General features: G+C 42.8%; 1 long non-coding RNA gene across 1 annotated transcript in view; it reads left to right on the top strand.

Annotated features, from left to right (window-relative positions):
- Nucleotides 1–13387, top strand: part of LOC133380290 (uncharacterized) — a 56712-nt gene that overhangs the window by 20398 nt on the left and 22927 nt on the right. The window lies entirely within an intron of this gene.

Genomic DNA, 13387 nt, shown 5'->3' with positions numbered 1-13387 from the left:
GAATACTGCGTCCAGTTCTGGTCTCTGCACTTCAAGAAAGATGCAGACAAACTGGAACGGGTTCATGAAAGGTTGTCACATAGAGGAGGGCCGGGATCTCTTCTCGATTGTCCCAGAGTGCAGGAAATGGAATAATGGGCTCAAGTTGCAGGAAGCCAGATTTCAACTGGACATCAGGAAAAACTTCCTAACTTTTAGAGCCATACAACAGTGGAACCAATTACCTAGAGAGGTAGTGGGCTCTCCGACAGTGGAGACATTCAAGAGGCAGCTGGACAGCCATCTGTCAGGAATGCTTTGATTTGGATTCCTGCATTGAGCAGGGGGTTGGACTTGATGGCCTTGTAGGCCCCTTCCAACTCTACTATTCTATGATTCTAGATAAAGCTGCAGTTTCCCTCTCTGGGACTGGTTAAAACGAATCACCTGTTTCTGCCAACACCTTGTTAGCATTGTGTTTATAATGCTGTCTAGTTTTAACTCTAGTATCTGTATTTACACTTAGACTGCAGCTTATAGTGTATAAAAATATATTGCTTTTTTGGGATGTGGGGAAATTGCAGCCTATCCCATCCCTCAGTAAAATAATTCTAGTCACATTGCTCTCAGATTGCTTTTCCACATCCCATGCCTGTCACATTTAGACCATGCTGTGAGTTTAACCAAGATCTTTCAATACCTTGACTTTTAAAAAAAAAAAAATCTACTCATTGCATAAAAATGTGGGGCTGGTGTTTTGGAAGACTTGGATACTAGAAGACAAATAATGCACCATAATTTTAATTAAATGTTGAAAGTAAACCTGCTTTCTAAAGTAACTGCATGATTTTCAAGTGACCGAACATTGATTCTGAACATCTGGCACGGCCAACACCATAGCTTTTCATACCACCACAGGTGTATGAAAACTCAACTGTCAGAAATTGACTTTTGATTTACTTCTCGGTGTACAAGGAATTGCTTTGTGGAAAGAAACCCTAAACAGAGACAGCGTGGGCTATATAAAGAAACAATAGTTGCATCAGTAATCAAAGCAACAGAGCTCTTTAAGTGGAAAACCTGTTTCCATTTACCTGGAAGAAAAGGCCACTGAACTCACAGGAGCTTAGTTCTGAGCAGGCATCCTTAGGATTGTGTTCTAACATGCCCTCAACCTTATTCTACCAAAAGTATATTTTGTGGTATGTTTCCATTTAGTGCTAACCTAACTGCTTATGCAAAGATGTATCACTGAACACTAAAGTCAGGATCATTCAGACCATGGTATTTCCGATCTCTATGTATGGATGTGAAAGTTGGACAGTGAAAAAAGCGGATAAGAGAAAAATCAACTCATTTGAAATGTGGTGTTGGAGGAGAGCTTTGAGCATATCATGGACTGCGAAAAAGACAAATAATTGGGTGTTAGAACAAATTAAACCAGAACTATCACTAGAAGCCAAAATGATGAAACTAAGGTTATCATACTTTGGCCACATAATGAGAAGACATGATTCACTAGAAAAGACGATAACGCTGGGGAAAACAGCAGGGAGTAGAAAAAGAGGAAGGCCAAACAAGAGATGGATGGATTGCATAAAGGAAGCCACAGACCTGAATTTAGAGGATCTGAACAGGGTGGTTCAAGGCAGATGCTCTTGGAGGTTGCTGATTCATAGGGTCACCATAAGTCATAATTGATTTGGAGGCACATAACAACAACTGCTTATCCGTGATTTAAAAGAACTGCTCCTTAATTTAAACAAACTTGTACTTACTATGCATTTCACAAATTTTCCTGCCTCTCAAGTAGAGTTGTTATAGGCCTGTTGAGCTGGCAGTTACTCAAGTTTTAAAATTGTATGGGGCAGGTGTTTTTAAAACAACATTTTACAAATGGATATTGTTCATCCATCATTTGGAAAAATATTGCACTGAACAGATTTATTAAGAGTCACAACATGGTATTAAAATATATTTTAAAATGTAAAACATTAAATACAGTACTGAAAATTGTTACGTCAGCTCTCATAATCAACATGTTTTATGAAATGAACATGCTTTGTTTTGCACAAACATCTTGATGATGGTGAGTTATACATTGACAGTTTTTAAAGTAATAAAACATAGTTCATTACTTGTGCATCAGTGGAGCTCTTTAGTTGAGTATTTTCAGTTGTTATTGTCTTAATGACATATAACAATTTACAATGTATTTAATTGATGCTTTACAGTGAAGGAATGTTTTTAATATTATGTTGTGACTTTTAATAAACCTGTTCTGCACAATTTTGTATTCTGACTGCTGAAATCAGAGCAGATATTTTTGTACAGATTTATTTTCCTGATTTTTTTCTTTTTGATTGTTTTTGTTTTTAAAGACAAAAAATAATAGAGCACAACCATTAACTACAGTGTACTACAGAGTCATTACACAACTGAATGTACACCACATAGGGAGCACCCAGAGTAAAACAAAGATATTTAAAGACACAGCTGGTAAGGCACAAAATAACTATAACCATGGGTATTTAATAGCTCTTACCAAAGGATTTATGAGCCTCTGGAGGCATTACTGATCCAGACTGTTCGGCTGCATGATTCGCAAGTGGATGCCATGTATTAATAAAAGTATCTTTAGATTGCATTCCTCTTCTCATTTTATTAGTCTCATTTTAGCTAGGGCCAACTCCCGTACCTTCAGCCACCAGCCCTGCAGGGTAAAGGGAGAGATACATCATCGGTAGGGTTGCCAGGTCTCCGGTTTTCACCTGGAGACTGGATTTTTGGGGTCATCTCCAGATCTCCATGTAAATCATCTCAATTTCCGGTCTCAGCTTTCATTTAAAAACAATTTATTTATTATTTGATTTATATCCTCCCTCCCAGCAGGAGCCCAGGGCGGCAAAGGAAAGCACTAAAAACACTTTGAAACATCCTAAAAACAGACTTTAAAATACATTAAAACAAAACATCATTAAAAACATTTTTTTAAAAAAGTTTTAAAACGTATTAAAAAGCAATTCCAACACAGACGCAGACTGAGATAAGGTCTCAACTTAAAAAGCTTGCTGAAAGAGGAAGGTCTTCAATAGGCACCAAAAAGATAACACAGATGGCACCTGTCTAATATTTAAGGGGAGGGAATTCCACAGTGTAGGTGCTGCCACACTAAAGGTCCATTTCCTATGTTGTGCAGAATGGACCTCCTGATAAGGTGTTATCTGCAGGAGGCCCTTGTGACGCCCCTTCCCTGGCTCTTCCTGTCAGGTTCCTACCTGCTCGTGGTTACTGCCTGTCTCTAGGCACCACCAGGGACTCCACCAGTCCGGACTGTCCTTTATTTTATTTTTTCTCTCCCCGCTCTAGCACAGATCTCAACAGATCCCCCTGCTAGGCAACCACCAGTCACGTCCTAATACTAGTATTCCCAGAGACTCTGAATACTGCTATTGTTATTCTCTTCACCGCTGCCACCATTTGTTACAGTTCCCCTTCAGCCTTGGTCATTACCTTACCCTCCCTTCTGGTCTGTGAAACCCCAGCCAAGGATCAGGCCTTTGGTAAACCAAATTAAGTATTTATTAAAGATAACAAAGCTAACAAGTTTAACAAGATTTCTTCTTAAGGCACATAAGCATATGGTTTTACTCAATACTAATCCGAACTCCACCCCCCTCCTTCTCCACTCTCTCCTGGCAAACCACTCTCTCAAACCCACCAAACAACCCACTCAGTTTCACCTCATCCACCACACAGATTCCACTCTCACTCTTCCTTTTATACGTTCAGCCATTTTAAACACTCAGCCAATCATCTCGCATTCTACTGCCCATTCACTCCCCCTCCTCTTTCACTCCACTTACCATGTATCTTCTAAACAACCAACACTTACCATATATACATTAATATAGGAACATCACATTCCCCCCCCCTTAAAACAACGGCAGAGTATTATTCCTGTTCCAGGATTTATACGTCGCGTTAACAAATAAAAGTCTCTATGGGGAAAATGTCTTTCTTCGTTCCTCCGTCTGGTCACGTCACTGCAGTCCCAGCCATTTGCCTGGAAAGTCCATCGGCCAGTACATTGTCCTTGCCTTTTATGAATTGGAAGTCCACTTGATAGTCCTGTAGGGCCCAAGACCACCTCTGCAGCATAGTGTTATGGTTTTTATAGTCTGCAACCATAACAAGGCCCGATGATCCGTAGTCACTGTGAATCTTCGTCCCCACACGTATGGGCGCAACTTGTTCAGTCCCCACACGACCGCTAGGCACTCCTTCTGGACCGACGAATAGTTTTTCTCCCTCGGCGTCAGCTTGCGACTCAGGTACGCCACTGGATGTCTGGTGCCTTCTCTCTCCTGTAGCAAGACAACTCCCAGCGCCAGGTCCGACGCATCTGTAGCCACGATGAATGGTTTCTCATAGTCTGGTGCTATTAATATGGGTCCTTGGCACAAGGCTTGCTTCAGTAGATCAAAAGCCTTCTGACATTCATCCGTCCATACCACACGCTCAGAACACTTCTTCTTTGTTAATTTATGCAAGGGGGTTGCTATTTCCCCAAAATTTCTCACAAACTTCCTATAAAATCCAGCCACACCCAGAAATGCCCTTACTTGTTTTTTGGTTAAGGGGATAGGCCACGCTTGTATTGCCTCCACCTTGCTCCATAAGGGGGTGATTTTCCCACTCCCCACCTTATGTCCTAAATAGATTACTTCCTTTAGTCCAGACTGGCATTTCTTAGCTTTTATTGTGAGGCCTGCTTTTCTTAAGGCCTCCAATACTGTTGTCAGGTGTTGGACATGCTCAGGCACCGACTTGCTAAAAATGGCCACGTCATCGATATAGGCCACTGCAAAATCTGACATGCCTCGCAACACAGTATTGATTAGCCTCTGAAATGAACTTGGTGAGTTCCTTAGTCCCATGGGTAAGGTCACAAACTCATATAACCCATCTGGTGTACTGAAGGCAGTTTTGGCTCTGGATTGCTCGTCTAGTTCCATTTGCCAAAATCCTTTACAGAGATCTAGTGTAGAGATAATGGTTGCTGCCCCCAATAACTCTAACATTGAGTCTACCCTAGGCATAGGATACACATCTGGGACAGTAATTTTATTGATTAGCCAATAATCAATGCAAAACCTTGTCGTTCCATCTTTTTTCGGAACCAGGACAATACTTGAGGCCCAGGGACTGATGGATTCCCTGATCACTCCTAATTCCAGCATACCTTCCACCTCCTTTTTGATCTCATTCAAAACTTTCCCATTCACACGGTACAGAACAGATCTGATTGGGGCATGATCTCCAGTATCAATGGAATGTATAACCATACTGGTTCGGCCAGGTTTATTGCTAAAGAGATTCCTATAGGTTTTCAAAACTCTCAGAATCTCTTCTTTTACTTCCTCCTTCACCTCCTCTGACCATTCCACTTGATCTACCCCTCCTTTGTCTTTGCTTTCCTGTACCAAATCTGGAAGTTCAGGCCCACTTCCCTCAGGGAATAAGGTAACTTGCAACACCTGTACATCCCTGGTATAGTAAGGCTTTAACATATTTACATGAACCACTTTGCTTTTGTTTAATTGGTCTGTGGTGATTACATACGTCACTGTGTCAAGCCTTTCTCTGATGGTATATGGTCCTTCCCAGTTAGCCTGTAATTTGTCATGTTTCCTGGGTATGAACGCCATAACCATATCTCCCACATCATACACACGTTCCCTGGCTGTTCTGTCATACCAGTAACGTTGCTTCTCCTGTGCTTGACTCAAATTCTTTTCCACCACCTCCATCATTGATGTTAATTTATTGCGGAATTCTAATACAAAATCTACTACAGATGTTTTGTACTCTCCCAGGGTTCCTTCCCATGAATTTTTTAATAGTTCCAAAGGTCCCCTCACTTTTCTAGTGAACATGAGTTCAAAGGGTGAGAAGCCTGTTGACTCCTGAGGGACTTCTCTGTATGCAAATAAGAAGCATCCCAAACGTTCATCCCAGTCTTGTGGGTGATCTTGAACATAGCTTCTGATCATGCCCTTCAAAACGCCATTGAATCTCTCTGTTAACCCATTAGTGGCGGGATGGTAAGTAGTGGTCTTTAGATGTTTTAGACCACAACATTTCCACATACATTGCATCACTTCTCCCATGAATACACTGCCTTGATTTGTCAGCACTTCATGAGGGAAACCCAGCCTCATAAAGATTTTTAACAAAGCCTCTGCCACTACAGGGGCTTCTACGGATCTTAATGCTTCTGCGTCTGGGTACTTGGTGGCAAAATCCACCACCACCAATAGATATTTCTTGCCATGCCTTGTGGGTTTGGAAAAAGGGCCCACCAAATCTATTCCCACTCTATAAAAGGGTTGTCCAATTATAGGAAGGGGCTTTAAGGGTGCCTTAGTCTTTACTCCACTTTTCCCCACCTTTTGGCATATTCCACAAGATAGACAATGTTGTTTTACATCTTTGGAGATGTTTGGCCAATAATAGTGTGCAGCCAATCTCCTCTTGGTCTTTTTTATTCCCAGATGTCCTGCACATGGGACATCGTGGGCTACCTCTAGCAATCTGGTTCTGTATTTGCTAGGTACTATCAATTGCTTCACTGGTTCACATTCATCCTTTCAGCAGGCATCCACAGTCTATATAAAATCCCATTCTCACACACAACTTGATTCCTCAGTTTGTCAGTGAAAGGAATCTGTTGGGTCAGAGCTTGTTCCTTTATCTGCTTCAAACTTATATCTTTTTGCAGCTCTTCCCTGAATTGCTCTGCTTCTTTCTTATCAGAGACCACTTGATACAGTCTGTCTCCTTCAGCAGGCCTGCTAGTGGTTGCTATGGTGACCTGAGGCTGGTTAACAGATTCCACCCTGTTTGTTTCAGCCCCCCTTAATATGGCTTCTTTTTCTCTGCCAAGTTGCTGTCTGGTCACTACATAGATCTTTCCTTGGGTGCCCATTACATCCCTTCCCAGTATTACTGGTTCTTGTTGCTGGGCATTAATGACTACTTTATATCGGCCCTCTCGGCCTCTCCAAGTCATATCCACCAGGGCCACAGGCAAACTTTCTGGTTGACCCCTCACTCCTTGGATAGTCACAGTTTCCTGAGGTAATATTACCTCAGATTTTATTAAATCTGGCCTCAGTAATGTCTGAGCGGCACCAGTATCAAGCAATGCCCAATAATTTGCCCCTTGTACACTCACTTCCTCTCTCAGACTTGAATCAAGGTCTGTTACTTCTGTCCAGTTTATCTGGCAGAACTGAACCTTTTTCGCTGTTTCTAAAGCCTTGGGCTCTGTTTTCACTGCTCTTGTCTGAGCAGGATTACTAATGGGGTTGGCAACCTCACATTGAAAACGTAGGTGCCCCGGTCTACTACATTTGTAGCATAATTTCTCCTCACTTTTAGGGTACACAGATCCACTCTGGGGTGTCCTGTGCCCTTCAGATTTTACTGGAGGACTCACTCTCTGTGGTACCACATCCCTTCTGCCAGCGTTATATGGTCTGGGTTTAAAATCTCTTGATGTTTTCCCCACCCAGCCAGTTCTGTTGGAGGTGAAGTGATCTGCCATCTCTGCAGCGTCCTGCACCGATGTAGGGGAACGGTCTTTGACCAGGAGCCTTATTTCTGGTGGTAACTGATGGTATAATTGATCCAATATCATGAGGTTTTTCCCCTCCTCCACAGACTGAGCTTTTGCACTTGTCAGCCATTTCCCAAATATGTCCATCAGTTTTGCCCCCAGCTCCACGAAAGACCTCCTTGTCTGTATCTGGCAGTTTCTGAAAAGCTTTCTAAAATAATCAGCCCCAGTCTGAATCTTTTAAACACTGCTTCTTTGAATTCAGCATAGGTTACTGGCCTGTCTGAGGGGAAGTACTGATACACTTCAGCCAATTCCCCTTTAATCAGGTTTGATAAATACTGCATGTATTTATCTTCTGGTAGCCCCCACAACTGAGCTGCTTTTTCAAAGGTGCTGAGGTAAATTTGAGGATCTTGACCAGGCTCATAGACAGCAAAGTCCTTTGGAGTAATTTTTATTTTTGCTCCATCTCTGTCCTTTCTTGTTTCATCAGAATGAAACTTCTCTCTTTCAAATTTTAACTTTTCTGCCTGTAATTCCGCATCCACTCTCATTCTCTCAAATTCCAACTCCCTCTGCTTGTCTTTCCCATCAGCTTCCATCCTCAACTTCTCAGCTTCCATCCTCAATCTCTCAGCTTCCAACTCCCTCTGCTTGTCTTTTTCCTCAGCCTCCCATCTTAACTTCTCTCTCAAGTACTCTATATAAGCGGGATTGCTTAAATATCCTTCTGGGGTCTCTTCTCTGACAGGTTGTTTTTGCTGGGCAGTAGCAAATCCTATAAGTGCTACCCTCAATTCATCTACCCCTTTACCCTCATGAGGTAAATTGAATGTTATGCACTTCTCCACCAGCTCTTCTCTTTTCATTTTTATGTATTCAGCCATGGTGTTTGAGTTCACTCACTCTTTGCCACACACTCTTTGCCAGTCACTCTCACAAGTAATCTTTTTTTGTTATTTCTGTTTGCCACACCACTGTTCTGGTGTTACCGCTATGCCACCACCTGTGACGTAGTCTCCTTTGTCACCACGTGTCTTTGGGACTCTCTTTGGTTCGTATCTGGATTCTCTGTTGTTCGTATCCCACCGCTACTGCCACCACCTGTGACAGCCCTTCCCTGGCTCTCCCTGTCAGGTTCCTACCTGCTCGTGGTTACTGCCTGTCTCTAGGCACCACCAGGGACTCCACCAGTCCGGACTGTCCTTTATTTTATTTTTTCTCTCCCCGCTCTAGCACAGATCTCAACAGATCCCCCTGCTAGGCAACCACCAGTCACGTCCTAATACTAGTATTCCCAGAGACTCTGAATACTGCTATTGTTATTCTCTTCACCGCTGCCACCATTTGTTACAGTTCCCCTTCAGCCTTGGTCATTACCTTACCCTCCCTTCTGGTCTGTGAAACCCCAGCCAAGGATCAGGCCTTTGGTAAACCAAATTAAGTATTTATTAAAGATAACAAAGCTAACAAGTTTAACAAGATTTCTTCTTAAGGCACATAAGCATATGGTTTTACTCAATACTAATCCAAACTCCACCCCCCTCCTTCTCCACTCTCTCCTGGCAAACCACTCTCTCAAACCCACCAAACAACCCACTCAGTTTCACCTCATCCACCACACAGATTCCACTCTCACTCTTCCTTTTATACGTTCAGCCATTTTAAACACTCAGCCAATCATCTCGCATTCTACTGCCCATTCACTCCCCCTCCTCTTTCACTCCACTTACCATGTATCTTCTAAACAACCAACACTTACCATATATACATTAATATAGGAACATCACAGCCCTCAACTGTAGAGCGCAGTAATCAATTTGGTATATAATGGATAAGAAGGTCTTTCAGGTATCCTGCACCCAAGCTGTATAGGGCTTTGTACATCAAAACTAGAACTTGAACTTGGCCCGGTAGCAATGGGCAGCCAGTGCAATTCTTTCAGCAATGGGGTGACATGTTGGCAATACCTTGCCCCAGTGAGCAGTCTGGCTGCCGCATTTTGCACCAGCTGCAGCTTCCGGACCAACCTCAAGGGCAGCCCCACATAGAGTGCATTACATTAATCCAGCCTGGAGGTTACCAATACACACACAACAGTGGTCAGGCTATTCCAGTCCAGAAACGGCCACAGCTGTCTTACCAGCCAAAGCTGGTAAAAGGCACTCCTAGCCCTGAGGTCACTTGGGCCTCTAGCGACAAAGATGGATCCAGGAGCACCCCCAGACTACGAACCTGCTCTTTCAGAGGGAGTACAACCCATCCAAAGCAGGCAACTGACCAATTATCTGAACTTGGGAACCACCAACCCACAGCACCTCCATCTTGCTAGGATTCAGTGTCACTTTATTGGCCCTCATCCATCCCACCACCAAGTCCAGGCACTGGTCCAGGGCTTGCACAGCCTCTCCCAATTCAGATGTTACAGAGAAATAGAGCTGGGTATTGTCAGCATACTGTTGAACCTCATCCCAAATCTCCTGATGATCGCTCCCAATGGCTTCATATAGATGTTAAACAGCATGAGGGATGAGATGGTACCCTGTGGCACCCCACAGCACATCTGCCAGAGGGCCAAAAGACATTCACCCAATGCTATTCTCTGAAAATGACCTTGGAGATAGGATTGGAACCACTGTAGTACAGTGCCTCCAATACCCATCTCACCAAGTCGGCCCAGAAGGATACCATGGTCAATGATATCAAAAGCCGCTGAGAGATCAAGTAAGAGTAACAGGGTTGCACTCCCCCTGTCCTTCTCCCGATAAAGTGACAACAAAAAGTGGCTAGCATCCAAACCAGGAAAAAAGAAGGGCAGAAACCAAGATGCTAGAAAAGTAGAAATTTATTGTTTGTAAAAACCCAACGCGTTTCAGCCTGTTGATTTTCAGGCCTTCGTCAGGGGATTATAGGCTGGCGAGAAATTCAAATGAGCAGGCCGCTTACCACAATATAACACTATAAACATCTGAAAATCAACAGCTGAAACACGTTGGCTTTTTACAAACAATAAATTCCTACTTTTCTAGCATCTTGGTTTCTGCCCTTCTTTTTTCCTTCTCCCGATAAAGGTCATCCATCAGGGCGACCAAGGCCAATTCAGTCCCATAACCAGGCCTGAACCCAGACTGGAATTGGTCAAGATAATCTGTTTCATCCAAGAGTACTTGGAATTGCTGCGCCACAACCCTCTCTAATCACCTTCCCTAAGAAGGGGGTATTTGCGACTGGTCAGTAATTGGCGCAAACCAATGGGTCCAGGGTGGGTGGGCTTTTTCAGGAGTGGTCAGATCACCACCTCTTTCAGGTTAAGTTTCTGTGTGGTCTGTACCAAAACCAAAACATCAACCATCCCCCTGCAACTTCTGTTAGAAGAGCATGTATCTGGCTGCTATAACCCCACCCTTTGAGGTTTGTAGCCAATAAGTGGTCAGGGTTGTAGCTGACAAGGGATTTGTTGACCTCCAGGCAATCTCTAGAACCTATTGCAAGTCCAAAAAGCTTGTTTTTTCCTGCTTGTCTGAAGATCTCATAAATTGAGTAAGCTAAAGTTTCCTTTTCTCTTGTGTGCAGGAGATCTAAATGTCATTTCAATTTGTTATGCTTTTCTAATTATGAGGAGTCAAACAAGTTTACATTTTCCTGGGCTGTTGAAGAGGGCAGTTCATTTGTCTAATTCATAGCCTGTTTTGAAAACCTTCCCAATACGAAGCTTTAATACTGTACTCACTTTTCTGGCAGTAAAGTTGCAATGCTAATCCAACATACCTGGAGTAAACCCCGGTGAATTCAATAGGACTTAACTTTTGAGTAGACATGATTAGGATTGTCCTGTAAATTAATGACACTTTTGAGTGAAAATAGCAAAAGATTGTGTTTGTGTTGTGAATCTTCTCCACCCCCCAATCCTATTATTTAAAGCAATTAGGGACGGCTTACCCAGGTGTCACTGCTTTTATCTGGTAGGAAACTAATACTGGTTTTATTTTTATTTTTTAAATGTTCTACAATGACCAACTGCTTTTGACAATAAACTATTATATGGAGTATATGTATTTTATATCTACAGTGTATGCATATATGGAGTCTTTCCAACAACCCTGTGAGATAGGGTGCTGATTGGAAACCAAGGCAGCTCACAATAAGAAATAAATCCCTTTAAAATCCAATAACCATAAAACAAGTATAAAACAGTTGCAAAACAGCTTTAAGTGGCATGATTCTGAATTTTGGGTTGGGTGAATGAAATTCCTTATCACTTGAGGTTGCAGTTCTGTGCACACTTCCCTTGTTGAGTAAGCCCTATCGAATACATTGGGACTTGCTTCTGAGTAAACATGCATAGGATTGTACTAATACAGTAGGGCCCCTCTTCTTGGTGCCCCGCTTTTTGGCGTTCTGCTAATATGGCACCAGTGGGGCAGTCAGCTGGGGGGGCTAGAGCTCCCTGCACTCCAGCTGATCGTGCCAGAGGAGAGGAAGATCTGCTGTAGCGTGCTACAGCTGATCTTCTCTTCTGGCACAATCAGACTCCCCTGCGTAAGCTGATTGCACCAGAGGAGGGGAAGATCAGTTATAGCGTGCTACAGCTGATCTTCTCTTCTGGCGCGATCAGACTCCCGCTCATTATGCCTGAGGAGGGGAAGATCTGATCTTCTCCTCCTCTGGTGCGATCAGCGGGTTAGGTTCCAGACCCCCGTGCTACAGCTGATCCGCTTTTCGGTGGTTTTCGCTTTCCGGCAGGGGTCTGGAACCTAACCTGCTGTATGAGTGGGGTCCTACTGTACATACCTTTACAGGTTGTGTAAATAATAAACAACTTTGACAGTCTTGCTTATATAAATATTTCTTCATACTATGTCCCTATAAGTATCTGATTTCACACTATGGTTATAGATTATTATTCCATCTACATTTTCAGTGTGCCCTTCTTCCTTGGGGTGGTCAAGGTCCCTCTCTGTTGTTTTCACTCTGAGGGGCAGATTAGGCTGAGAGATGGTGAGTAGCCCATGGTCACCCAGTAAACTTTGTAGCTGATTTCTATTTTAAAACATTAATTAAAATGATTTACATGCAGGCAAAGTTTCTGAAGTAGATCCACACAATACATTTAAAGGACATCCAACTCGCATTTAAAGCACATGACTTCCCCTAAAGAATCCTGGGAAGTGTAGTTTCTCCCTCAGAGTTATAGTTCCCATCACCCTTAAAAAAATCCATGATTCCCATGATTCTGTGGTGGGATTCATGTGCTTCAAATGTGTGTTGAATGCATGGTGTGGATCTGCCCTAGGAATGCTATCCATTCAGTAGTGAATTGAAAAAAACAATTTTAAAATGTACTTTTTTAAACGGGAAGGGCTGTAGCTCAGTGGTAGGGCACATGCTTTGAATGCAAAGGTCCAAAATCCAATCTCTGGAAAAGACTGTGGCTTGGAATCCTGGGGAGCCAATGCTAGTCCATGTCATCAGAAGGAATTTAAAAAATAAAATTATTGGCAAAAACAGTTAAAAACAGGTAATTTAAAACATTCAAAATAATAAAACCAACAATGAGTTAAAAACAGATAAAAAGCATAATAGCTTGTACATTCCTGGGTAGGCTTGCCTAAACAAAAAAGTTTTTAGCAGGTGCCAAAAAGAGTACAATGAAAGTACAATGAAGGTGCTTGCCTAATGTCAACGGCAGGGAGTTCCAAAGCGTAGGTACTGCCACACTAAAGGATTGATTTCTTACAAGAGCAGAACAAGTACTATGTGGCACCCATAACAGGGAAAGCA

The sequence above is a fragment of the Rhineura floridana genome, chromosome 3, assembly GCF_030035675.1.
Source record: "Rhineura floridana isolate rRhiFlo1 chromosome 3, rRhiFlo1.hap2, whole genome shotgun sequence".
Taxonomy (NCBI): Eukaryota; Metazoa; Chordata; class Lepidosauria; order Squamata; family Rhineuridae; genus Rhineura; species Rhineura floridana.
This window is presented reverse-complemented; position numbering and strand designations above follow the sequence as displayed.